This window comes from Dermochelys coriacea, chromosome 11 (assembly GCF_009764565.3).
Source record: "Dermochelys coriacea isolate rDerCor1 chromosome 11, rDerCor1.pri.v4, whole genome shotgun sequence".
In the NCBI taxonomy this organism is placed as follows: domain Eukaryota; kingdom Metazoa; phylum Chordata; order Testudines; family Dermochelyidae; genus Dermochelys; species Dermochelys coriacea.
In genome coordinates, this window is record NC_050078.2 from 6,801,201 (window position 1) to 6,826,584 (window position 25,384).

The window sequence follows — 25,384 nt, forward strand, 5'->3', positions numbered from 1 at the left end:
CAGGCAGAAGTAACTTCAACCAGAAGAGATCATTTTCTATTTGGGTCCTAGCAGAAAGTTCAGTGAATCTGGACTTGAACAGGAATTGCATCACCATAATATTGCAACAAAAACTGTTATCCTAGCACATTGATAGCCTCTCAGTGTCTGTTCTTCCTGAGCTTCATGTCCGGAGAATGGTTGGTAGGAGAGGGCTGGCAGTATGGAGAAAATCACCTGCAAAGCAATCTATTCTCTGTAAACATACCCAGAGTACACATTGCAGGTGGGCTACAAAGAACCAGGATGAGGAAAGACTGCTTCCTGAGGTGGGTTACTTACTAATGGCACTCTGAGCCTGGGCTTGCATGATACAGGATTTTCTGGATATCACAATGAGATCACATCGCAACACAGACCACTTCCCTGGAGAGATCAACATTTTAAAAATGATTTTTTTCCCCCAGGTAAAAAAAAAAAAAAAAAAAGACCTTTTTTCCCCGCTAACAACCCCCCCATCTCTCTCTCTCTCTCTCTCTCTCTCTCACACACACACACACACACACCCCAACCACACTTTAGTTTTTAGTGTTTCCTTTTTGGCTCCCTCTCTGTCCCCCATTTTCTGTAGGGAGAAAAGTAAAAGCAGGAAAAAAGTGGGGAAAGGGAAAAGAAAGAAAATATAAGGGGGAATGAAAATCTCAACCGTTCTGAAAAGCAATAGTTTTGATAAACTGTGAACATTTTTTAAACAATAAAATGTGAAATGAAAATTGTTTCTATATTTTCATTTTTACATGATGTGAAAACTACCATTTTTCAGCCCATTTTACTCAGCACTTCATGGCCCAGTATCACAGCAATGTGGGTGGTTCCACTGACCCCTAACTCAAAAAAGTGTTTGGGCTCATTTGACACTATTTACATACCCAAGAAATGCTATCGGTCACTTGCAGCTACAGCTGGGCAATTACCTGATTTTTTTTTTTTTTGGTTCCCTGACATTTTCAAAAAGTTGAAAAAAATACATTTAGAATTGAATAAAACGTTTTGTTTTGAATGAAACATTTTGTTTTGATTTTGAGCACCTATTAAAAGGAAATTTTGACATTTCAAACTGACATGTTCCATTTTGAAAATGTTGAAGCAGTTTGATTGTTTTATTGTTGTCTTATCCCACAACAAACATATCAGACCATAAAGTTAGAGAATGAATTTGGCAAATTTTACGGGGTCCTCTGCAAGGGTTAGATCTAAGGTGTCAGATACAGAAAGTGAAACTTTCTGTACAATATTACATTCAAAAGCATGGACAAGTGTTGAAGCCAGCTGCTGTCATATCTTGCAGAGTGGATATAGCTTGGTCCCATCTCTAGTGATTTTCATCCCTGCAATTTTCCCTGTTCACATTCTGACAATAGTGAAGGTTATTGTCAGAGATGCTTTAAACATCAGAGAATCTTTTACCTTTAGACCATTTATTTCAGATAATATTTTTCTTTGATAGAACATCAGTATGCTCACCCAGCCCGAGTTTCTGATCTTCCAATATTGGCCAGGTCTTCAGCTACCTCAGTCCCACATACACATGTGCGATGGAATCTATTGAAAAGTCAAATTTACTGACTTTCTTTCCGATCCTCCAGGTCTCCTCGTGTTCTGGTTTCCACCGAGTCTTACTGTGATTTTCCTATGCCATAGGAAATCTCTTATCCAAGGATTCTCTTACCACACGGTCCCATCTGAGTTCCCTTAAGAGCCAAACTCTGTCAAATACTACACTGAGTTCCAAAATGACTCCTACTGAGGACTCTGCTGGCTTTTGTTGGAATCCCTCGAAAACAGGCTGACAGAAGACCACCAGTAGGTCTGTAATCGAGTGCAAGTGCCTATATGCCATTTCGGTAGGTTCTATTTTCCCTTCTTTTTAAAGCCACCATAGGAGACTTGATTGTGTCATTCTTTCCTTGTTTGTTTGGTTTCCTAAGCAATTTGGCAAAACCGACATGAATTTGAAATATGTTTTGGCTTCTCCTAAACTCCATTTTTTTTACAATAAAAAAGTTATGATCAAAACGTTTTGCCCAACTCTATTTGTAAGTTGTCTTCAAAGCATCTGGTTCTTGCCTGTGTCCGATACAAAATACTAGATTGGGTTGGGCTGGTCAAGTATTACCCAGGTTCCTTTGCACCAGGCCAGGGAAGTGTGGGCAGAGGAAGAAAGGTTCCTTGCATTGAGGGAACCTTTAACGTATTCTTTGAAGAGAAGTTTTTGCTTCTGTCATTGCCTTGTTGCTCCCTGAGCAGCAGCACAAGAACAAATAAGCCACATCTCTCAGGAGCATGCATGTTTTTTTTCCCACGAATGCACTCAATTTTTCACCCACCTGAGTTACACCCTGTTTTAGCTGTCAAATGAACCCAAACATCTCCACATGTAACTGCCACACTGAAACCAAATCACTCAGTGCAACGCAAGACTATAAAATCAGCCCCAAATTCCAGAAAATTCCAGCCACCCAGCTCCAATCGACGCAAATCTGCATTGTCTGGCAAAAACAAACAAAACAAACCAAAACAAAAAAACAAACAAAAAACACCCACACACCACAAAAACAAGAAACTTTCATCTATAAAATATCACTCAGCTCTAATCTGGGGAAAATGTCAATGGAAGAACATCAATTTACACAAGCTTGAGGCTGTAATCCAAAATCCAATTGGCAGCACGGCCAGATCAAATTGAGGGGAATGAGAAAACTCAGTGACCTAACGCAACAGATTAACATTTTTGAACATTATTGCACGATTGTTGTAGGGATGTATATTGTCTGGATATGCTGGTTTAGTTTAACAGCAAATTGGCAGAAGAAAACAAAAAGGAAAAGCAAAAACAAACAAACAATGACCCATGATAAAACATCCCTCAACTCACTTCCGGGGGGGGGGGGGGTGCTAAGAAACAATGCATGAACAATTAACTCCGAAGGGCATATTTTTGGGGTTCCAGTGAAGTTACTCAGCTTTTTTTGTCAATTTAATATTAAAGGAATATAAGCAATAAAAGGACACTCTCTGTCTAGAAGTCAGACAGTTGTCGGGGAGCTGTTGGGGTGGGAACAGACTGTCACCTACAGGCACCCCTCAGGATGTCTGAAGAAGTTTGGCCTTTTTACACACCTTTCACAGGGTGGAAGGACTTCGGTGAGGTAAGGTCTCCATAGGTCCTTGTTTGAAAATCCTCTCTCATGCTGTGCTTCATTCCTACTATTAAAATTAATACTTGTCTTGAGAATGCGGTCTGGTCACATGCTCCCAAAGAGGAAAACTGCAGATACCGTTCCCATCTGGACCTGCTGGAGTAAGCACGGTCAATCCACAGGAGACTATAGTCTGGGACTCGGTGTAAGAATGGGAAATTGTGGGATTCCACTCAAGACAGATGAAGGCACGAAGCCTGCGGAGGGTTGTGGAGTGCATCCTGAGGGATCAGCAAAAGGGAGAGGGGTGAAGCTAATTCTGTAATCATGACAACTACATCCACTTGTGCCAACCCTGCCTGCTCTAACGCACCTTGCTCAGTACTGGCAGTATAATTCTACAAGTCCTCTGGATTTATTGTGCAGAGCCAACCCAAGTTTGCAGACCCATTATACTTTTCTTGTATGTTCCAGAAAATTTAACATCCACACTGATAGTCAACAACTGATGTAGTTAACATCATCTAGCTAATGACAAAATTGGGCCCTAATCAATCCAGGTACAACTCCATTCACACATACCAGCGTTGAAGTTGTCCCAGTGTGAGGGTCTGAACATGAATTTCAGCACAGGCTTCCTGACTTAGACATGGAACAGATTCATTCCTGATGTATCTTCACTGATTTAATACATTCCTGACATAGTTCCAGTCTTCTCTTTGTTCTCCAAGCCCAGACATGGTAACATTAAGTTACAGAAGTCCATACAAGCAATCATGAGATGAAAGTTTAAAGAAATATCCCAGGTATATATATAAGATATAAAGGATCTCTTGAAAACTCTGCAGAAGCATCTCACACCTGGTTTCAGATGCTGATGTTAACCCAGAGGGTTTGTGCTTTCATAATGTACTGTACCATGTTGTAGGGAATGTATTTCAGGGGTTCATTCCTCAAGCTCTTCTCCAGATCCCTGGGCCCCTCTTTCTCCCATTCTGGTGGTGCAAAGCAGCCATAAAGCAAGTGTAACTGGCTATGCAGGAATTAGCCTAGTGCAAGGTGACAAGCAACTTCTGTGATGGTTCCCTTCCACCTCCCACTCTCCTTCAGAGGGGATGTTTAGTGGGATGTGGAAGGAGCTGCTCTGGTAACTACATTTGATATTCCAGTTTGGTGAACTTTAGAGCAGCCCCAAAGCTACGCTAAAACACAAGGGTGGCCAAACTGGCCTCTGTCCAGCCCCTGACGAGACCATAATCACCTTTTATATCCCCAACCCAGCTGCACCAGATGGGGCACCAACACTGCTGGGGATCTGGGCTCCTGATCTTTGGCATCTGTTATACATTTCTTCTGTGCATGCCTCTGTTTGGAGTGCAGGACCCTGGCAAATCTTTGAATTGTTTTAAAGGCTCATGTGGGTTATACAGAGCACTGAAGTAATTGACAAAATTAGTAAAAAATATTGGTTGGGAACAAAGGAAAATTTTACACCCCCCCTTTCTCTCAGTCTTTATTACTGTAAGAAAAGAGAAACTCAGCAAAGTACCTCACTAAAATATGTAATCTCCTAAATCACATAAGCAGCAAATAACTGGATTTCAGTTTATTTCTCTCCAGGATCTACCTGACCTGGATGAAAAATCTAAAATGAATATTCTGTAATATATATGTCACCAGGGAGCAGAGAGGAGCACAGTCAGTCTGAAGTATTGCGCCAGCTGTTGAAATCTAAAAGTCAAATCTATCAGGGATGCACTGAAGTTCTATTAATCGTCTAAAAGCCATTGGGGGTTGGAGAATTTTAATAGAGGGAAATTGGCAGTGCATCTGCCTTTAGATAAAGTGGGATAAAACTCTTCCCTTCCAATCATTCTAACTTGTAAGCTGCCATTTTATATTACCAAAGTTCAAAAGAATAGCTAGTCACTCCCAATGTCATTCACTCGCCAGTCTGAAGGAAATGGCTCCAAGGCAAAATTTCACCCTGCACCATAACCAGGTACTCAAAGGACTAATAAAAATTGGCCGCTTATTGAAGTCACTCTTTGTATAAAGCTGGAGGATAATGGTAGTGATACATTTGGGGGTGCTTTCGAATGATCTCCTAAGACAGGAGCTTGTCTATTAAAGTCACTGCAGGTTTCTCTGCAGCAAGTATCGCATCCACTGCCCCCCGTTCCTCTAGAATGAGATTCATTTCTGTGCAGAGAATCCCACAAAAGGCCAGTGTACCGCTTAAGACTCATTTAAGGTCTATGTTGAGCTTATCTTTAAAATGTCACCTTTGCTGCAAATAAGATGTGCAAGTAGGAACAAGTTAGCCACACCTCTGACTTCTGGTCTCTGCTGGAAATACCACAAGAATGGATTCTGTCATGATATTTCAACACATCTGCTTCCAATTTCATCCAGCAGAGAGAGAATGTATTCCCACCTGTAACAGAGCCGGACTCACTCGGCAGCACCTCCTGCTGGTTGCCCTTGGGAATTAGCTAGTCAGCCTCTGCAGCACCCTCTGCCATCTGGTGATCTGCCTTAACACTGGCCCCAGTCCCTCCCAGGACCCGGTGCCTCCTCCCACTGGGGTGCTGTCCCTAGCAGTAAAACCCCAACAATCCCTGAGGGTCTCCCCTCCCTGGGGAACCCCCACCCACTACCCCCACCTCGCCTCAGTCTTGGCTACTGCCAGTCGTCGCTTAGCCCCGCTCCCCGGGGCAGACTGCAGTGTATCAGCCGCTCATCACAGGCGAGGGGTTTGGACCTGCTGCCTCCGTCTACCCCTGGGCTGCCCCCTTGCAACCCCAATACCTAATTGGCCTTAATCTAGGCCTCGCAGCCTGGGGGTTTCCAGGCCGGAGTTCCCCTGCCCTTTTCCCCCTCAGCCCTGCTCCACTCTCGGTACTCCCTCAGGTCCCTGCAGCCAGGCCCTTCCCCCTCTGAATGCAGAGAGGGGCACTCTGGCTAAGCTTCAGCCTAGCAACCCCTCTATAGGCCCAGCTGCAGCCTGACTGGGGCATGGCCCAGCTGCGGCCATTTCCCCAATCAGCCTAGCTTTTCTTGCCCTCAGCTCTGGCTCTCTCCCCGGGCTGGCTTTTAAGCCCCATAGGGCAGCAGCGGGTAACTGCCCTGCTACACCAACATTTCAAAACCTTCAAAAATAGCTTGCTTTTGGGTTGAGTCTGGAAATGGGCAAAAGTTTATGTGAGCAAAGGTAGGGTCCTTATTTCTTCTGAATGCATTTCTTTAATTCATAGCGCTGTTTCCCCGTTTACTGTGTGAAACAAATGCCAAATGTCCGATAAATTCAAGCATTAAATAAGAGATCTTCTCCCTTTCTTAGATGATGGATCAGCTCTTTAGCTGGTGCAAAGCCCTATTACACCATTTTAAGTTGATGATGCAGATCATTTCATTCCTCTCCACTATGCAGCCAATGAAGTGAGCTGTAGCTCACGAAAGCTTATGCTCAAATAAATTTGTTAGTCTCTGAAGTGCCACAAGTACTCCTTTTCTCTCCACTATAGTTTCCTGATTTATGCAATTGAAAATACAATGCAGTAACTGTATATCATAGTGGCCACATTTTCCAAAACATATTTTAATTGAGCCAGTTGGGAAAATTCTGGTGGAATGATTTTCCAATGGAAAATGGAATTGCTGCAAAACGATCAATCAATATTTTCCCTGGGAAAGTTTCAATTTAGCCAAACATTTTCTGTCAAGAAAATCCAAAATTAAATATTTTGTTTCAGGTTGGTTTGACCCCAATCTGAGTATTTTGTTTTGTTAAACCATACCAAAATAGCTCAAGTCAGTTACATATTAAATTCCATTCCCCTATTTGGCACATTGCCTCATGGGAGTTGTAGTTCAGGCTCCCATTTTGTCTTATTGGTTGGGCTCTCTGGAGGACAATATCTCCCATGATGCAATTGGGTCTCCCTTCTGCGCAAGTTGCATAGCACATCTTGGGAATTACAAGACTGTGGGAGATGTAGTTTGGATGCCTGATGACCCATTCTCTCCAATAGGCAAGGCTCCCTGGCCAGATTACATCTCCCATGAGTCAATGCACCAGAATTGGGAAATGCAGTTTATTGGTGAACTGACTCAAACTGAAGTGTGGGCTAATTTAGAAAACTAAAAAAAAAACATTTTGATTTGTGAAACTTTTGACATTTTACTAGATAATTTTTGGAATATTTTATTTTGTGAAAAAAGATTTGATATTTCAATTTTCTGGCCTGATTTGAGATGAAAACAATATTAAAAATGTCAGAATTTCCTGCTTGATAGAAATGCCCAAATTTTCCTCAGCTACACATATTTTTCTATAGTAAACAAAACCAACTAACCCACCCAACATGCTTGTGCTTTTATAAGTTTAACTGTTTGTTCCAATCGTTAAAAGGTACTGCTAATTTGAAAAGCTCTGCATTCATTGCTAACACTGGCAAGATATTTGAACATTTAACTCAAGTACTAAATCAAACAGAGAAGAAAAATGTAGAGCTAGCTGAAAAGTTTTCCTCTGAACCTTTTGTCAAAAGAAGGCTTTTTGATAAAATGGAGATCATTTTCCTCTTTTTTAAAAAAGCTTTACGAAATTTATTTCCCTCGTAAGACCTATCTAGTGGGAACTTTCATAATAATGAATCTAAAGGTGATTACAATGATTCTGCGAGAAGCCAACAATACTTCTCTCTCCAGCAGCTGTTTTCAAGTAACAGAAAGGACATTCCAGAAAAGCGAGTACAATCTGAATGTATGTAGATCTCATCCTCAGAAGATCTCTATATTGGCTATATTATCCACTTCTATTCCAAACTCTGTTTTTCCAGACAACAAGCACAGTATAGATAAGAAAAGGAGTACTTGTGGCACCTTAGAGACTAACAAATGTATTTGAGCATAAGCTTTTGTGAGCTACAGCTCACTTCAAAGTGCCTCCATAAGGCACCCGAGTCCGTCACGTCTACGCTAGAATTACCACAGGTGAATAAAAGTGCCATTTATGGTGCTGATTTCTATTATTCTTACATCTGTCCACCAGGACATGGTCTGACTTATCACACACTAGCTGCCAAACACCTATCTGAGGCCAATGACTCTGAACCTGAAACTCACACTCACAAAAGAAGTCCCATCAACTTACAGAAGCTGATCTGGTGTTAGCTGAACTCCTACAAAATTATTCTTTTCTTTTTTGGGGGGTGGGGGGGGAGGGAAGATATTGTAATCCCAACCATTCCCTGCTTTTCCTTCTCTCGCTGCACAAAGTAAGATTACAACGTAGGGCTCTTCTGCTACAGCTGTAGCACAGGTGCCGACAAGGGCTTTTCGCCATTTCCAACCTGACCAGGTTTTAAAGTGGTATCTTAGAGGAGAAAGATTTTGCCTCCCATTAACCAATACCATAATACATGCAGCCCTTTCCATGGCTATTCACTTGTCCATCTGGTGTTCTCTTATTCTTCTGGGTATAATCTTGAGTTTGCATGGCCAAATCCTTCCTAAATTTCTACTCAGAATTTACTCGGGCAATTTGAACCAAGCACAGGCAAACTCAAGGGATTCTGCCTCTTAAACTCTATATTTTTTGGTATGAAAAACTTCCCAGAATGTATATGTGAATGTACAAACCATAAAGTGTAAAGAAAGGTAAACTATATTCTAGCTATGCTTTTTGATACATATTTTTCATTGAATGCCATGTATTACACTGTAGACACATTGCAGTTACAGTGTGTATGAAGGATGACATTGTGGTCCCATATATAGCAAGAATATGTATTTATGAGTAGTTACAGTTCACTTTGACTTCATCTGTCATGTAAGCAGCAAAGAGATACATTAATACATGTACTTTGCTCAAGCTTCTATGACTAGAAATAAATTCACATTTTATTGTAATAGTCTGGATAACAAAAAAAAGTTACTCTCAACTTGCACAAGTGGGGGTAAAAAGTTAAATAAAAAACTACATGTATTTACACTATACCTTATGCACCACTACTCTTCATGCAGTGGAATCAGTTAACGGACAGATTTTGTGGTATGTACATGCATCAATGTGTGTAACTACAGCACACCAACCTAAGCACAGCACAAATGAGACGGTATTTGGGTTGGAGTCTGAAATTTGAGAATCAACAGCATTTGAATAGGTTCACATTTAGGCAAAATTTCCTGAATGCCTGATTATCTTGTATTTAGCTGAGACACTGAATAAGTCTCCCAGATCTGAAGAAAAGCTCTGGGTAATCTTGTCTCTCTCACCAAACAAAAGTTGGCCCAGTAAAAGATGTTACCTCACTCTCCTTATTTCTCTGATTACGAACAAGTCATCCAGACTGATTGGGCAGATACTCCTCAGCTGTTGGAAGCACATAGCTCCAATGAACTCTCTGGAGATTAGCTGAGGATCTGGCCCATTGTATTTAAATTTTAAAAGCTCTGAAGTGAGCTTAGAGCTGGTAAAAAGGTGACAGATTGACAGCCGTGAAGACTGAACTCCCTATATTCTTAGAGAGCTGGTACAAGAATCAGCTTCCCTCACACATACAGCTGTGCTGTGGTGACTGAATTTTAACCTGGAGAGATCAACCCCAAAGAAAGGGTTACACTGAATATGATTACAACAATCTAAAACTCATTAAAATAGCAAACGTTCCAATGAAATTTTCATTTGACTTTTTATAAAGTCACTGAAATGCTAATTTGTCCTTCAGACTTTTCCCTAATATATGTGTAACAGCTACCATGCATTGGATAACTAAATGTAACTCCCCAATATTAATTGGTTTAAATAGAACTGTGTAATAACTATTAGAATATCACATCTTAATAAGGAGTATGATGTTAATTTTAAACTAAATAATAGTGGACCAGGATTGTACGAAACCAGGGAAAATGTGATGCGAATTCAAAGGATTGTACTGAAAAAGTGCCATATAAGTTGAATAAGGGTGAAGTGGATTTCCTGGGGAACATATAGGGAGACGTTAGTGCAAACCCTGCATCTCCAGTGATGCAAATTCTCAGCGTTTTGAAGCCCTAAGAAGTATGTCATTGATATCTGGAAACAGATAATCAGCAGACAAAGTCCCAGACTATGTAACCAAATGGCTGAACTATCCACTCTGTTCTGGTTCTGTATCTGAAACAGTTATGAATTGTAACCATGGGGAAAACCCAGTTGTGGGTTTGGAAGGACTGACACCTACCAGAGCCCAAGATGGGAGTTAGGGTGACCTCTGGTAAGCTTTTTAGCATGTATCTCGGTCCCTTTATTGTTTTATTAGGTTTTCTTTGTAATGCTTATGAATAAATGTGCTTGCTTAGAAAGAGCTGGATAGCAACTTGTAACCACTGGCAGTACATGTGTCATGGCCTTTGGTGAGAAAGCAAAAACACAGAAGCTGGCCTGTTGAGGCAGTCTGGCTTGCTGGGGATATTAGTGTAAGGCAGAGAACTGTGTAGCCTTAAACCCGCAGTCAGAGCGGGAACACAGATGCTGTTGCCTGGAAACTGACACCAGTAAAATCCTAACTGAACCATGGCATCACTGAACAAACCATGATTAGGCTGCTTCTCATTAATGCAATGGGTTTTGGATCAGGCACAAAATGGAACAGCTTCTACCTAGAAATAGGTCAACACTGTATTAATTTATATGAAGTCCCTGAATGCTGGAGGTACAGATAAAATAAGACTTATATTCAAAGAGCCCTTGATGTTGGATTTGGTTCTGTAAAGAAATCAGAGCCTTACAGATGTTCAAACCTAATCGGCAATATAGACAGCTACAGCATCTGCCAGGAGAGCAGCACAGAGCCCAGCTGTTTCAGTGGAGTGGGATTGTACAGAACTGTATTTCACTTCCAGGTGGAGTTGGGTCCACACCAATCCCCTACCTCTGGATGCCCCTGGAATATTGGGAATAGGGTGTTGGAATACGAACATGACTGCTGGAGCCTCTCTGTATAACCAAAACAGTCGTAATCTTCATAGAGCTTCCAATGGGGATCTAGATCGGAATTTTGCAACTAAGGCTCTGAATCTTGCTTTTAGTTTGTTATTTGGGGTGTAGATTGGGGGGGGGCGGGGTAAGGTGGTAACCTGAAAAAGTCAAATCAAAACAGATTCATTTCCTTTCAAAACCAGGGAAAACCCAGAGCACTGAAGGGTTACAGTGCCAAACCACAAAAATCAGCCACTGGATGACTCACAACTTGCTTTTTGTGCAAGTTCGTCTTCTCACCTCATGAAGTGCATTACACACACCACTAGGGAGGACTTTAAAAAAAAATGCTAGCTTGTTCTATTACTGCAAGATACATACAACCAATATTTTTGAATTTGCCCATTTGTGATTGGGTCTTTTGAAGCCAATGTTCTCTTCTAACAAACCACTCATTTACAATGCATTCATCAGGAGTTTAGCAGGACTTTCTTATTATTATTCCCCAGCTATAATATTATTCCCCAGCTATAATAATCCTTTCTTGGCATTTATCAAAAATTTAAAAGTTGCTCCATCAAAAGATAAATAACGACAGTTCTTTAAATCCTTCCCTACCCTCCATGTTTCAGAACAAATACAACATCATAAGCAGCAGGTAAATGTAGAACAGATCTTTTATTAGGACTTGTGACATTATATTCTTGCTCATCTTGAAAAGATAATCACCATCAAGGAAACAAAATCCTCTATGAAATGAATCAATCAGTGACTGCTTTTCCCTCCTGGTTTAATCATGAGGTTAATTTTGGTTTCAAAAAGCCAAAAGTATTTTTATTCGGATAAATGTTTTCATGGCTCTTTTCAATTCAGGGGTTGTAACAGGACAAAAAAAAATAGCAAGAAAATAAGCTGGGATGAGAGATCTCGGTGAGATTTTGCAATGACTCCCTATATTTCTCTGATGTTGTCTCTGTTTAGAAGCCCAGTTCTTTTCAGAGAGGCCAAAAAAAAAAAAAGTATAGTAATCCCCCCTCCCCCCCAAAAAAAGATTTTGGTGGTGGGGGGGGGAAGGGGAGGCCAGGACTGTGCACTACAATATTTGCGGTCATCAAAAAGATAGGAAATAATGCTAGTCGGGTTCCACAAACAACTGGAAGCGTGTGCGGGGACATACCGGTTTTGACAAAGTTCTCATTGACAGAGATGCATTCTGTAACCTAACTTTCTCTCAATCAATCAGGCCGGCCTCCCAGATGCCAGGCAAGGGCCCTAACCACCAGGGAACGGCGCACAAAAAAAAGGACATTCAAAAGGACTTTTGTTTTGTTTCAGTGTGAAACAAAAGCTTATTTCAAACCCTCCAAAGCTGCCGCAAAATGGAATTGTGATGTTCCGGGCAGCTCTGCTTGCTCGGTGGGAGTCAGCAATTCATGGTCTGGAAGTTATAGGAAACTGGGGTGCAAAGATAAATTGAATCCATGGGGGGGGGGGAGAAGAAGAGGGTCAGCTCACACCACCCTAGATACCATTTTGACAGATGCATGTGCACCTCAACCAGTACCAGAGTGGTTAATTGATACAAGTGTCAAAACAAAACATCCTATCAAATAGGAAAGTAGGATATCACTGTTCAAACAGATTTGGCTGAGCCAGTTTTCTTGAGGATCTTACAGAATTCCTCCTTTCCCCCTCACCCCTCCCGCAAAGAGTTGTGTCACTGCACAGAAAAACATAACAAGAGACATTGACAAGCTACCGTCCTCGGTCACTTAAACATCAAGACATACCACTCGCAAAACACTGCAGTCTGGATGCTGAATTCTTTACTCAGGCAGAACGGCAAATTAAGTCAATTACTGTTTTGAGCAAATTAGGATTAAATGACCAGACCATAATGTAGCTAAACACACTAAAAATGAACAATGTAGGGTAAGCGTGCCTGCAGCTGTCAAGAAATAAGGTGAAGCTAACTGAATGTTCATTGTTCACATCAGCAGCTGGTTACCCTCCAGCAGAAAGTGCTGAACTCTTTGGAAATCTGCTTGACTCCTTGTGTGAAATTTACAAAACACTCCATCTCAGCTCTTGAGTAACTCAGTCACAAAAGCACCTCCGTTACTCAGCATGGTCAATCTTGGTAAGAAAATAAAAGTCTGACACTTACAGATTCTGTCATCTATAGCATACTCCAGAGAACACATGATCTGTATTATGCCTGCATATTTTTATAAAAGATCAGAATTCAAGATGGCTGTTAGCTGGGCTTGCTTTTCTATTTTGTTATTTACAGTGCATTGAATGCTGTACAACAAATTCCTTTCCAGTTAATCAGCTACATATATTTATACTACTATTCAAGTTTAACTTCATCTCTTGGGCAGAATCTCTTAAACCTGGTCTAGACCTAAAACTTTGGTCAAGCTACAGCACTCAGGAGGTGTGAAAAATCCACATGGAGGGTAGGGAAGGATTTAGACAACTGTAGTTATTTATCTTTTGATGGAGCAACTTTTAAATTACTGAAAAATGCCAAGAAAGAATTATTATAGCTGGGGAATAAGAAGAAGAAAGTCCTGCTAAACTCTTGATGAATGCATTGTAAAAATGAGTGGTTCGTTAGAAGAGAATGTTAGCTTCAAAAGACCCAATCACAAATGGGCAAATTCAAATGGGAAAAAATTCACACTTCTGAGGGACAGTTAAGCAGACCTAAGCAACAGTGAATTCTTCCATTGATCTAGCTACCACCTCTCAAGGATGGAGAGCAGCGATGGAAAAAACTCCTTCTATCACCTTAACAAGTGTCTACACCACAGCAGTATAGCTGCAGCTACAGCGGTGTTGCTTATTGCGTAGCCATAGCCTTAATGGGACTGAGCCCTGGGTGGGAGGGGAAGAGTGAAATGGATCCCCACATCTCTTGCTCTACCACCTCAGATCTAGAACTGTGCAGCAAGAAGGAGATGAGTGGGAAACAGTCTTCCTATCCTGCAAAACTTTGTGATTTCACAGTGTTCTATTCTGCATCAGAGTGAGACCATTCAATGGTTTTTGCAAACAAAGAATCAGAGCAGGGATTTAACCTGGGTTTCCTACATCCTAGCTGAGTGCCCCAACTACTGGGCTATTGACTAGTCTACAATAGCTGGGTGTCTACCTCTCTCTGACAAATTCCACCCTGAAACCAAGAAGCCTCTCAATGAAAGTTTAGTGAAAATACATACATAGCCGTGAAAAGTTTTGGTTTAGACAAATCTGCATTTTCCAACCAAAACAAAAAGTTTTTTTGTTGTTTTTTTTTTCTTCAATAAGAGTCATAACCAGCTCTAACAGGGAAACCCCACTTTGGAGACACTGGGACCCCTGCAGTATTTCCTCGTCTCCCAGCTATGTGACCTGGAAATGTCCTGAAAGGAGGAGCCAGTCAGAGACTAGACTATCTGAACCCTGTGCTGATTGGTTGTTTGTCTGCCCCAAATCACATTCCCTTCATCTGAGCATCACTACTCACCTATCCCTCTTACCTTCTACCCCTTGTGGCAAAGCACCTCTTTTCTCTCACCAGACAGCATTTCCCCTGCTGGTGATGGCAGGCCTGGAGTAATCAGCCCCATTCAGGAAGGGTTTGCCTTCTCCCTTCTGTGTTCCCTTGGTCCTATTTTCAGGGTAGGGCTCAGGGTCAGCCTAAGGGGTGATTTTCCACCAAACAAAAAGGAAACAGGCTCAAAACAGGACCTTTCGCTGCCTGCCTCGCTGGAGCAAGGTGTGGTCCGGTTGGTTGCCCTGGGGTATCAGTCCTTCCCGTAGCAGGCACCCAGGTTTAGCTGTATCCCATATAGGAAAAAGTACAGCCTCACTCTGGAACAGGCTATTTCCCTGCTGCCATTAGCCTGGCAGCAGCTTGCCTCTCTCTCTCTCTCAAGCTGCCCCAAGTATGTATCCATGATAACGGACAGGGACTGCATACTGCTGTTGGTACAGTGTCTAGTGCACTAAGGCTCCAATTCTGGTTGAGCTTTAGGCACTATGGTAATGAACATTAATAAGCTACAGTTTATACTTTCACAATATTTTGGATTTAGCGAATTGCCCATCTGTTAAACAGCAAACATTCCTGGTAAGTTGTCAACACTGCCAAGTTTGCAATTTGGCAAAGAACAAAAAACCTCAACATGGAAAAAGAAATCCACAGTACTGGGGTAATATTTTAAGGATATTTACTTACAGTGTATTACACAGCTACCAGATGTCTCTATGCTGTGTGGAATACAAAAACAAGGTGTAGTCTCTGGTAAACAATAGATACAGAGCTGGAACTCATGCTTTGTGGAACCCATTGCTTTGCCTGCAGATGTTGCTGTTGTCTTTAATAAATGCCTCCTCTTTAAGAAGGTCTACGATTGCACATGTGGTAAATATGGGACAGAACATGTTTAAATTAGGAGGAATGTGGAGAATGTTTAAAAAAGACAATCTACCAGATGTTGCTTTCTCATTACCTCTTACTTTAGGGATAGTAAAGAAGGAAATTATCTTAAAAAGGACATTTACGTTAGCAGTTAAAATCCAAGAACTAATTTGCTTTATACCAGCTGGAATTTCTATCAGACTTCTGGGAAGTGATACATATTGCCACTTTCACCAGAGAACAGTGTAAAAAGTTAGCCAATTATAAAATAAGTTATTCATAAACATAAGGGAAAACTCTTAGCTAAAGGAAGTATTGTGTGAAGCCATCACATTACACCTCCTCAGGTCTAGGAGGGAACCTTGGAAATCCAGGTAAAGTCTAAAATCTTCTTTTAGGCTTCAGAGTTTTTTTTAAGTGACAACTTTCTGTGCTCAGAGAGGCTTTAGGAAACTAAAACACAACACAAATCTTTAATCAATTTCCGAACTCTCCGTAGTGCAGTCTAGCAGGTCTACTGTATTTGATTTCTCTTCCAAAAGAGGGTAGAGGTGGCTGTTTTTAAAGAAGTTAATGTCTTGTATTTCTCTAGAAGCCTACCACTGCTAAAGGAATTGAGGGCCAGACAGCAGAGTTGCAGAGAACAGAAATAGAAAAACACTATTGACCCAGGTGCTTTGAAAAAAATCCTACCACAAATGACTGAGGAACACAAGACCCATTAGAAGTCAATGAGCTTTGTCCTTCAAAAAAAAAAATCAAGTGCTTTTGAAAATACTCCCTTGTACATACATATATTAGGCACTTCCAAATTGCTTGTCACCATAATACCAAAGCATTAGATTCAGTAGTTTAGACTTAAAGGCATTGCCCATAGAGGACATCATAATTGATTCTGCTCTTCACTTCTGTGAGGAAGTTTTGTTTATGTAGTAAGCAGTAGCAATTCCATACTCAGACCAAAAAAAAAAAATCTATCACTCTCCAATCTTATCTCTGCAGAAAGTTTTTCCCCCTCCAGTCAAGTGCCTTTGGCCAAGAATATTTTGTCATCTTTAGCTTTCGTGAGCTTTACCTGGGGTTTTTTAGCGGTCTTATTCCGCTGGAGTGATGTGGTCTTGGTGGGTTATGGATGGAGAGCCAGTCTCTGATGCAGTAGCGCTCTGACCTGTTGAGGGACTTGGTGATTAAAACCCATGAAAGACGTGGAACACTGGTAGGATGTGCCAGATGGTTCATCCTCCTGAGGAACTGGGCTGTTGCATCTTGCAGCACCTTCATTTAGAGATACAGCAGTTTTCAGTAGTCCAGTCTGGAGGTGACAAATGTGTGAGTTACTGTGGCCACATCTGAAGGGAAATTATATGGCAAGCTACCAATGCTCGCATTCTGGAACGGAGAGGGTAGCATAGTGCACTTGCTGTGAACACATTTGACAGCCGTGAGAACTGAGCAGAAAATGGCATTGTTTGTTTTCTTTGGAACTGTTAACTGACAATAGGTATTATATACACACACACACACATCCCTGATGATTAATTCTTGTATAAAAAGGGACTTACTACGTAGTGACAATCACTCTGATTTTATTTTGAAAAAATGAAGCAATTGGGAGTTTTATGATGAATGAGCATGTAGCAATGGTTGGGGATACTGCTTCAGTCAAGAGGCATGAGAATGAAGCAAAATAAAATAAAAAGCAGGTAGTGAAAACTTTTGACTGAAGAGTTTTCCATAAGACAATGAAACATTTTGGGACCATGGCAAATTTTAGCAAAAAACTTATGAGAAAACAGCAAAACAAGTTGTTTCCCCTTTCATTTTGAAATCAAAATATTTCAGTAAGATAAAAAAAGTTTCCCCGGACTTCTTCATCAATTTGATTAATTCAATTTTTACTATTATGGAATATTTGAATATTACAATATTAAAAAAATATTTCATTTAGACATTTATTTAATCTTATTGATTTGATTAATCCAAATTGAAATTATTTGGCATTTTCATTCCATGGGAAATTTAGACTTTTCATTCCAATTCAGAAGGCAAAATTACTTTCAAGATGTCAGAACTTCCCCCAGATTGCAAATTCTATATCCCAATCAGCATGAATAAAAATATCTCCAGGGATCAGCTAATACTTCAATTTTCCATTGTTTGGCTTGTCTGCATGTTTTGAGTAAAGGCTAACTGTCTGCTACACCTAGGTCTATTCCAAATGCTTTGCAAGAAAAAGCAATAATTGAGAAATCACTGATGGCTTTTGTCCTGATCAGGTGGGCAGCTCAATTTTGCTTAGAACTTTCGGGGTGGGGGGAGAGGGGGATGTTCTCAAAGTAGTATTCGTGGCACTTGAATGGGTGCCTCTTTCCCATTGATGTGAAGAGCAATCCTCAACTAGATCCATGCACATGTAGACTCCAATTCTCCTCTGTCTCACGCCAGGAATAAGCCCATTGAAGCCAATGGATTCACAGCTGCATAAAACCACTCTGAGGTAAGACTCAGGCCCATAAGCTGCAATTCCATCTACATAATTACATGGCATAATCTAGAAACAGTCAAGGTACTCACAAAACACCCACCCAATACTGACAAGCAAGCCAGCAAGCATGAGTCTAACAAATGAAAGAACACCAAGCACTGAATAGCAAATAGCAAGTCCAACTAAATAGCATCAACTCCATGAATCCATCCCCACCTCAAACATCCAAGACAAACAGATCTAATTCATTACACTAAGCCATGCCACCTCAAATGGCATTGACGAGAACATTGGCAACACCCCTTCTCCCTTTGGATTTTATAAGTTTCAAATAAGAGAAATCTGGATTCATCTGTTTTGTTTAAAAAAAAAAAAAAAAGCTACCAGTGATTGTTTTCCCTTTGATCTCTGGCAACCTGCTTTTTTACTAACTAGTGCCACCAAAAAAAACCAACAAAAAACAAAACAAAACAAAAAAAAAAACACAAAAACCACACACTTATGTTATTGCTCTCTATTCCTGTACTGGCATGTCCTGCTTTTTAATTTACATCTTGTCTCAGCCTTGGAGCTGATGCTTTCATAATTCAGTCCATTTCCACCCTCAGATCTTCCTGCTGATCATAGGCAGTAGCTCCTTTGGAGGTGGAGGTACTCTTTAAAGCCTTTCCTTATTATTTTTACCCATTTCTGTTCAGTGGCATAAAACACTTGTCAGTCTATGTCCTGGATGTTTGTTTTGCTGCACTGCACAAGTGAAACTTTGTTAGGTTGTAGTATTTGCACTGCAATCTTTGAAGATTCATCAATCAAAAGAAGACACTATTCAGGGTGCCATGCTCACTCCACTCTATGGGAGAGAAACAGGATTTTGCTGTATCAGAGGTAATAGGAATTTACAAAGCCTGCAGCATTGGGTGTTGGAAATGCCTGGTATTAAGGACAAATGAAGGCTCACGGCATGACTCCTTTGATCATTACTAGCAAGTCAGTCCCACTTTTCAGCCTTTATGAAAGAACCTCTAACAGCTTTATTAGAGCATAAGCTTTCGTGAGCTACAGCTCACTTCATCGGATGCATTTCCAATGAAGTGAGCTGTAGCTCACGAAAGCTTATGCTCTAATAAAAGCAGTTAGTCTCTAAGTTGCCACAAGTACTCCTTTTCTTTTTGCAAATACAGACTAACACGGCTGCTACTCTGAAATCTAACAGCTTTGTAATTTTTTGCAGATGCTCAAACCCACTGATCCTACAGTAACTCACTGATGCTATGAAAATACTTAAGCCCTAGGGCTCTTGTTCTTAGGCAAACCAAATATCCCTTGGACTTCAGGAGCAGGTTTGTCTGTCAGGGCTCAGACTTAGAAACAGTAAACATTGGAGTAATATTATTTCCTTGGAGTTTTGTGTTTCATGGATTTTTAATGCCAGAAGGGACTTGCACACTCATCTAGTCTGACCTCCGGCATAACACAGGCCATCGATTTAGCCCAGCGATTCACATATCACACCATCAGCTCATGCTTGAATGATAGCATAGCCTGAAGAAAGCCAGCTAGTTTTGTTGAATATTTACAATACTCCAAATGGTTCACTTGTCTCTTGATGGGAGTACATAGCACATGTGTCCTCAAAGGAATGGGATAGGAAAAGCCTACTTCTCTGCACTCACAGTGTTTGAGGCTGTGGAGACTGGCTTGATTCTCGTCTTGCTTCCTTCTTCCTTTTCCCTCGGGGTTTATTTTGTAAGTGTGGATGATTGCAGTCCAAGTACACATGCTGGGAACCAGGTCTTGTTATCAAGGGCCATTAATGGTTGCAACAGGTTACCCCTTTAAGGCTACTGGAAGTTGCATAAAATGGTAAAAAGAGGAGAAGAAAATCCATGAAGGACGTGGGGAGTAGCCAGTGTGTAATGTCTTAGCTTTTAAGTGTGGATTAAGCCCAAGTCAACATAGCTACAGTAGAACTTCAGAGCTATGATCATCTCAGGAATGGAGGTTGTTTGCAACTCTGAACAAAAACATTATGGTGGTTCTTTCAAAAGTTTGCAACTGAACATTGACTTAATCCAGCTTTGAAACACTACTATGCAGAAGAAAAATGCTGCTTTCCCTTTATTTTGTAGCAGTTTACATTTAAACACCGAATTGCTTTGTATTTGCTTATTTAGGTATTTTGCTCTCTTCTGCTGCCTGATTGCATACTTCCAGTTCCATAGGACATTGAGGTCTGTGGTTGACTGGTCTGTTTGTAACTCTGGTGTTCATAACTTAGCTTCTACTGTAGATCACTCAGGAGGATGGAAAAAACAAAAACAGCCAAAAAAACCCCCCACCCCTGACTGACATTGCTAAGCTAACCTGACCCTCATTGTAAATGTAGTTATGTTGATGGAAGAATGATGCAGCCATGGTCATTCAGTGAAGGTGGCATTCTACCTTGATGAGTAAGCCCCTTCCTTCAGCATAGGTCGCTACTATAATATAGAATTATACTGGCATAGCTATGCTGGTATAGTATTTGTAGTGAAGCCAGACCCTGGGACTTGGCTAGCCAAAGACTTAATGCTGACAACCCTGTGATGTGATTGGGTCTTTTGTTTATTGCCGTTTTGGCCCCTGCTCATTCGCCATACTCCAAATTAGGAAAGGCAAAAATAAAGACGAAACTTCAATCTTTAGCTGACAGACTACAGCCTCAATGCTAAATGCCTGCATACTCATTCAGGCCTCCGACATGTGGTGGGGAAAGGTGGACTAGTCGAACTTTCCCCACATTGCCCTTAGGCGGCTGAGATATGCCCGTTGCGCATGCACCTTACAGATGAAAAAAACAAAACAAAAAAAACCCCCTCCGATTGCATGGGACAAATGTGACCAAGGTTTTAAGCACAGACAGACAAGGGTGCTGTGTCATAACTAAGGCTGCGATTTAGTCACAGAGGTCATTAAAACCATGACTTCCACCAGAGCCAGCTGGGAGCTGCATGGTCCCCCCCCCCCCGTGGAGGCAGGGGGCAGTGGGGGTACCCCCACTGCCCCAAGTGGCAGAAGCCACCCACAGCTCCCAGCTGCCAACCCCTGGCAGCTCCCAGGCAGCAGCGGGGAACCCCTGGAGCTCCTGGCTGCCTAAGGCAGCCGCCACTGGTGGCAAGGGGGACCCTGCAGCTCAGCGCCACCAGCAGAGGGGGACCCTGAGCTCCGAGCCCTTCCACAACTGCCCAGGCTCCCCATTTTGTGAAGGATATTTTTAGTAAAAAAGTCAAGAACAGGTCATGGGCTTCCATGAATTTTTTCATTATTGCTCGTGACCTGTTCAAGACTTCTACTAAAAATATCCGTGACAAAATCTTAACTTTAGGCATAAGACACATCCCTGTGGTACAGCACATCGCAGCACAAAGCCAAGCATCTCTCCTGACCCAGGAAGTTTATTTCATAGCATCACAAGCTTTGGAATGCCTCACTGCAATTTTAGATTCATGCACACTACACTTCCCACCCACACCCTACCATTTGATCTGTGAGGAGTTATAATATTTACACTTAAAAATGAATTGTCATACTGATAAGAATCAGCTGAAAATTGGGACCTATCTCAGCGTCTAAATTATGCAGGTGCTATGTTGCACCCACAATAGCACTAAAACATCTAATGATCTGTTTGCATCTACAAGTCAGGTATTTGGATGCCTAAGTGCTGCTAGTTTCTTCCACAAAATTGAAAGGTAACTATAGCATATAAGAGCCAGAAGATTTCCCGACATTTTCTTGGTATTTCTCTGATCACTAACCTCCCACACACAAATGTACTCAATTTTATCTGACTTCTGCATGGCAGGAAGCAGCAGCAAGATGTGTAACCTGCGTACAATTTGCTCTATTGAGAGCACTGGTAAGGAGCCTCGGGGCACAATCCAGACTGCCAGCTTCAGTGTGCCGGAGATTTTCTGTTTACAGTGTATAACTGCATCATGAGAGTCAGCAGTATGGAAACTGGATGTTTTGTTAAGTGAGGAGGCAGCAGTTGGGCATTTGTCATTTGGGGATGTGTGGGAGGGAGTTTGGGGGTGTTTCTGCTAAAATATTGAGGTTCTTTAGATTCCAAATTTATCGCATATACCCCGATGTAAGTGAATGGGACAGTTCCTTTCTCAGGGCTATTGTTTTAAGCTTCTTGCAGACTCAAAAAGACACTGCATCATTTTACGATCTGTTCACGTCTCAAAGTTTTCTTTCCAATTGCAAGCGCTAGAGACTTTGGATCCGATTCACTGGTATGCTCTGGCTGCTTTGCATGTCTGATACTGCTTTAAAATGAAGTCTTGGCATCTCTAGCACAATGCTATGGCAAATGGCTGGAGTATGTGCAAAGTTCAGTGGCCACACAATATCCAGAGCCATGCACAGTGGAGTCCTTTCCTGCCGTACTCTCAGACTGAATCATTTGTAGGGGCAGAGTGACTGCCTACAAGTTATATCAAGCAAACACACATCACAAGTAATCAAAACGTTACACCAACTCCTTTGCTTCCCCCTATCCCTCTCCCACATTCCCGCTCTATGCTTTGGTGTTGTACCCTATGTCAGATGCAGGTTCCCTCTTACAACTGCTTATTTACTGCACACATAAATGCTATTTGGACATTAGTTTTAGACCTTTCTGCCCTTGGCTTCCTACTACATGCTGGGTAAAGGTTCATTTTTGCAACTCTCTCTCCATCCTTCTGCCTACGCATAGCCATGGAGTCTTTGCTTTCCACCCATGCCCTGCATTACCATTTGAAGTGAGGGAATGGGAAAAGGGGGGCGCTCTGTGAGCTCATGTTTCTCCAGTCTAGAAAGGCACTTAAAATGCATACCTAACTTCAAAGGACTCAAATAGTCAATGAAATTAAACACATGCTTAAGTGCTTTGCTTGTTGGGGGACTTTGTGAGTATTTCCTTAGTGCAGTGTTCTTCCTTGTTTGATTAATGAATTTGTCACAGGAAAAAAAAAAAAGGAGGTTTCCATCCTGTGGGAAACTCACACTGACATTCATTTCCATCTGAAATAGAGATGGGGGGGGGGGAAATCACAGGATCAATTTTTCATAGAATGAAAAAAAAAAGTTTCAAACCATGGTTGATTAGGAGATGCTGAAAAGTGTTTCAGCTCAGCTGTGAGCTCGGCCCTCCTGAGCTTCAGCAGTGCTTCCTAGGAGTTTTAGTTCAAGTACCCCTTGCACTCATTTTCCTCTGTTGGCCAGGTTCCAAGTCCAGACTACATCTCCCATGATGCACTGCAGCAGAACAGCCAGAGGAGGGCAGAGACTGATGGATCATGGGAGATATAATCTAGCCAGGAAGCCTGGTCCAGAAAGGAGAACGAAGACATCAGATACCCAAAACTTCCAACTCCCAAGATGCACAACAGAAGCTCAAGCCGACTCAGATTAATGTCAAACTGACCCAAAATAGTTTGATTTTTTGGCGGGGAGGGGTGGGGGAGAAAGAAAGACTATATTTCTGTTGAAAAAGTGTGAAAGCTCATTCCCAGTCTGCTCTAATTGCTGTACAAGTACCATAACTCAGCAAAATGTTCTGTGCACAATACAGCAAGTCAAGCAGTCAGTTTAATTCTGTAAAGTAGTTTGAGGTAATGAGGAAAGAAGGAATCCCTGCCAAAAGAGACTAGGTTCTTGACTCTCAGAAGTATCTGCAAGTGAAAAAAAAAAAAAATCGATTGAATGCACTTCATCTGCAATAGATATCTTTTAGCCTTTCAAGAAGATTTCACAAATCAAGCCAGAAGCTTTTGGGTTTCACACATCACCAGTTAAAAGTTTTAGAGGTCTATTCTTCATTCATATGAAATTATTCCTTATCCCCTTTCCCAATATATTTTTCCCCCTCTCCTATATTTTTCTGACACATGCAACTAACTATTCAGCTTCAGGCTTGCACCAGTACTGGATTCTCCTTGATTTACTAATATTCTAGTAGGAATATACAATCTGAGCTTGGATGGTTTGGAACTTCCATATAAAGTATCTTTTCAGTTAGTACTTCACAAATTACTATACGTAGTGGTGCCACTGGGTAATGGAGAGCCAACATTTTTAACAACTTTTGGAGTTGCATCTTTCAGTGAAAAGTTCAGGACAATCTTAAGCATGCTGAATCAATGCTCAGTTCTGACATTTACTCAGAGAAAAAGCAAAACAACTTAGAAAAACAGGTCTATACACACACACACACACACACACACACACGGCAGCATTATATGTTGCTCTGTTTGTTTCTGAAACATGGATGGATGGATCTGGCTACGAGTGTGGCTGCCTATATCTATATATCCAGAAATTACAGTTCGTGTTTGACTGAGCTGCCACAACTGGTTAAACAACCAGAGCATATTCCCATTCTGAGACAGGTTGTTCAGTTGAATAAGGAACGTTTAACCAAAGTTGCTCAGATAGTATTTGTTGAACCAAAAGGGAAAAAAAAAATCCCACATTGAATTTGGATCATCTTCATTTCACAAATCATTTGCAAGCCAGTCTTGACCCTCACCCCCCAAATTCTGGTGGTCATACAAATATTAGCAAATAAGCAACAGTAGAACAACACCAGAGAAGTACATGCTATTAACTGAATTAGTCATTTTTTTATGTTTCTGTTAACTCCATCAGCCAGACAGCTCTGCACATTAATAGTTAATTTGTGATGTGTTATTAGATTTCAATTACTGAAGCATTTTCCTTGGATTATCACATTGTATCTACAACTGTTACACTGAAAGTTTCTTTTCTGTTAAAAGTTCAATGGGAATTAAGCTAAGAAATCCACTTTTTCAAGAGAACATCAGAGAGAGTCACATCCAGTAATTGCTCCCAAGAAACACCAGAATCAGAGAAACAAGTTCGGTGAGGTTATATTTTTTATTGGACCAACTTCCATTGGTGAGACACACAAGCTTTCAAGGTTAGGCCATGTCTCCACATACAGCAATGCAGCGGCACCACTGTAGCACATCTGGTGAAGATGCTCTATGCCAATGGGAGAGAGCTCTCCCATTGATGTAATCTATGTTGGTGGGAGAAGCTCTCCCATTGGTGTAGTAGCGTCTTCACTAAAGCTGTAAATGAAGACAAGTCCTCAGGTAGTTTCCCAGCCCTGAAATCAACTCTGTGGAAACGTGCTTTTCTCACAAGCAGAAAATTGGTCCAATAAAATATACTATCTAACCCACCCTGTCTCTAATATTCTGGACCAACACAGTTACAACAACATTACATACCAGAGTAAGAGGTATTAGCACAGGTTATTATTTACTGGTATTATTTACTCAGCTAAG

At 41.3% G+C, this 25,384-nt stretch overlaps 1 long non-coding RNA gene across 1 annotated transcript; it reads right to left on the bottom strand.

The window, feature by feature from the left end:
* Window positions 1-3,291: 3,291 nt before the first annotated feature.
* On the bottom strand, window positions 3,292-6,038 carry LOC122458047. The gene is made up of 3 exons (XR_006277863.1): window positions 5,991-6,038; window positions 5,510-5,574; window positions 3,292-3,335 (listed from the first exon to the last, which is right to left on the bottom strand). It is a non-coding gene; the product is annotated as an uncharacterized LOC122458047 (long non-coding RNA).
* Between the last annotated feature and the right edge of the window lie 19,346 nt (window positions 6,039-25,384).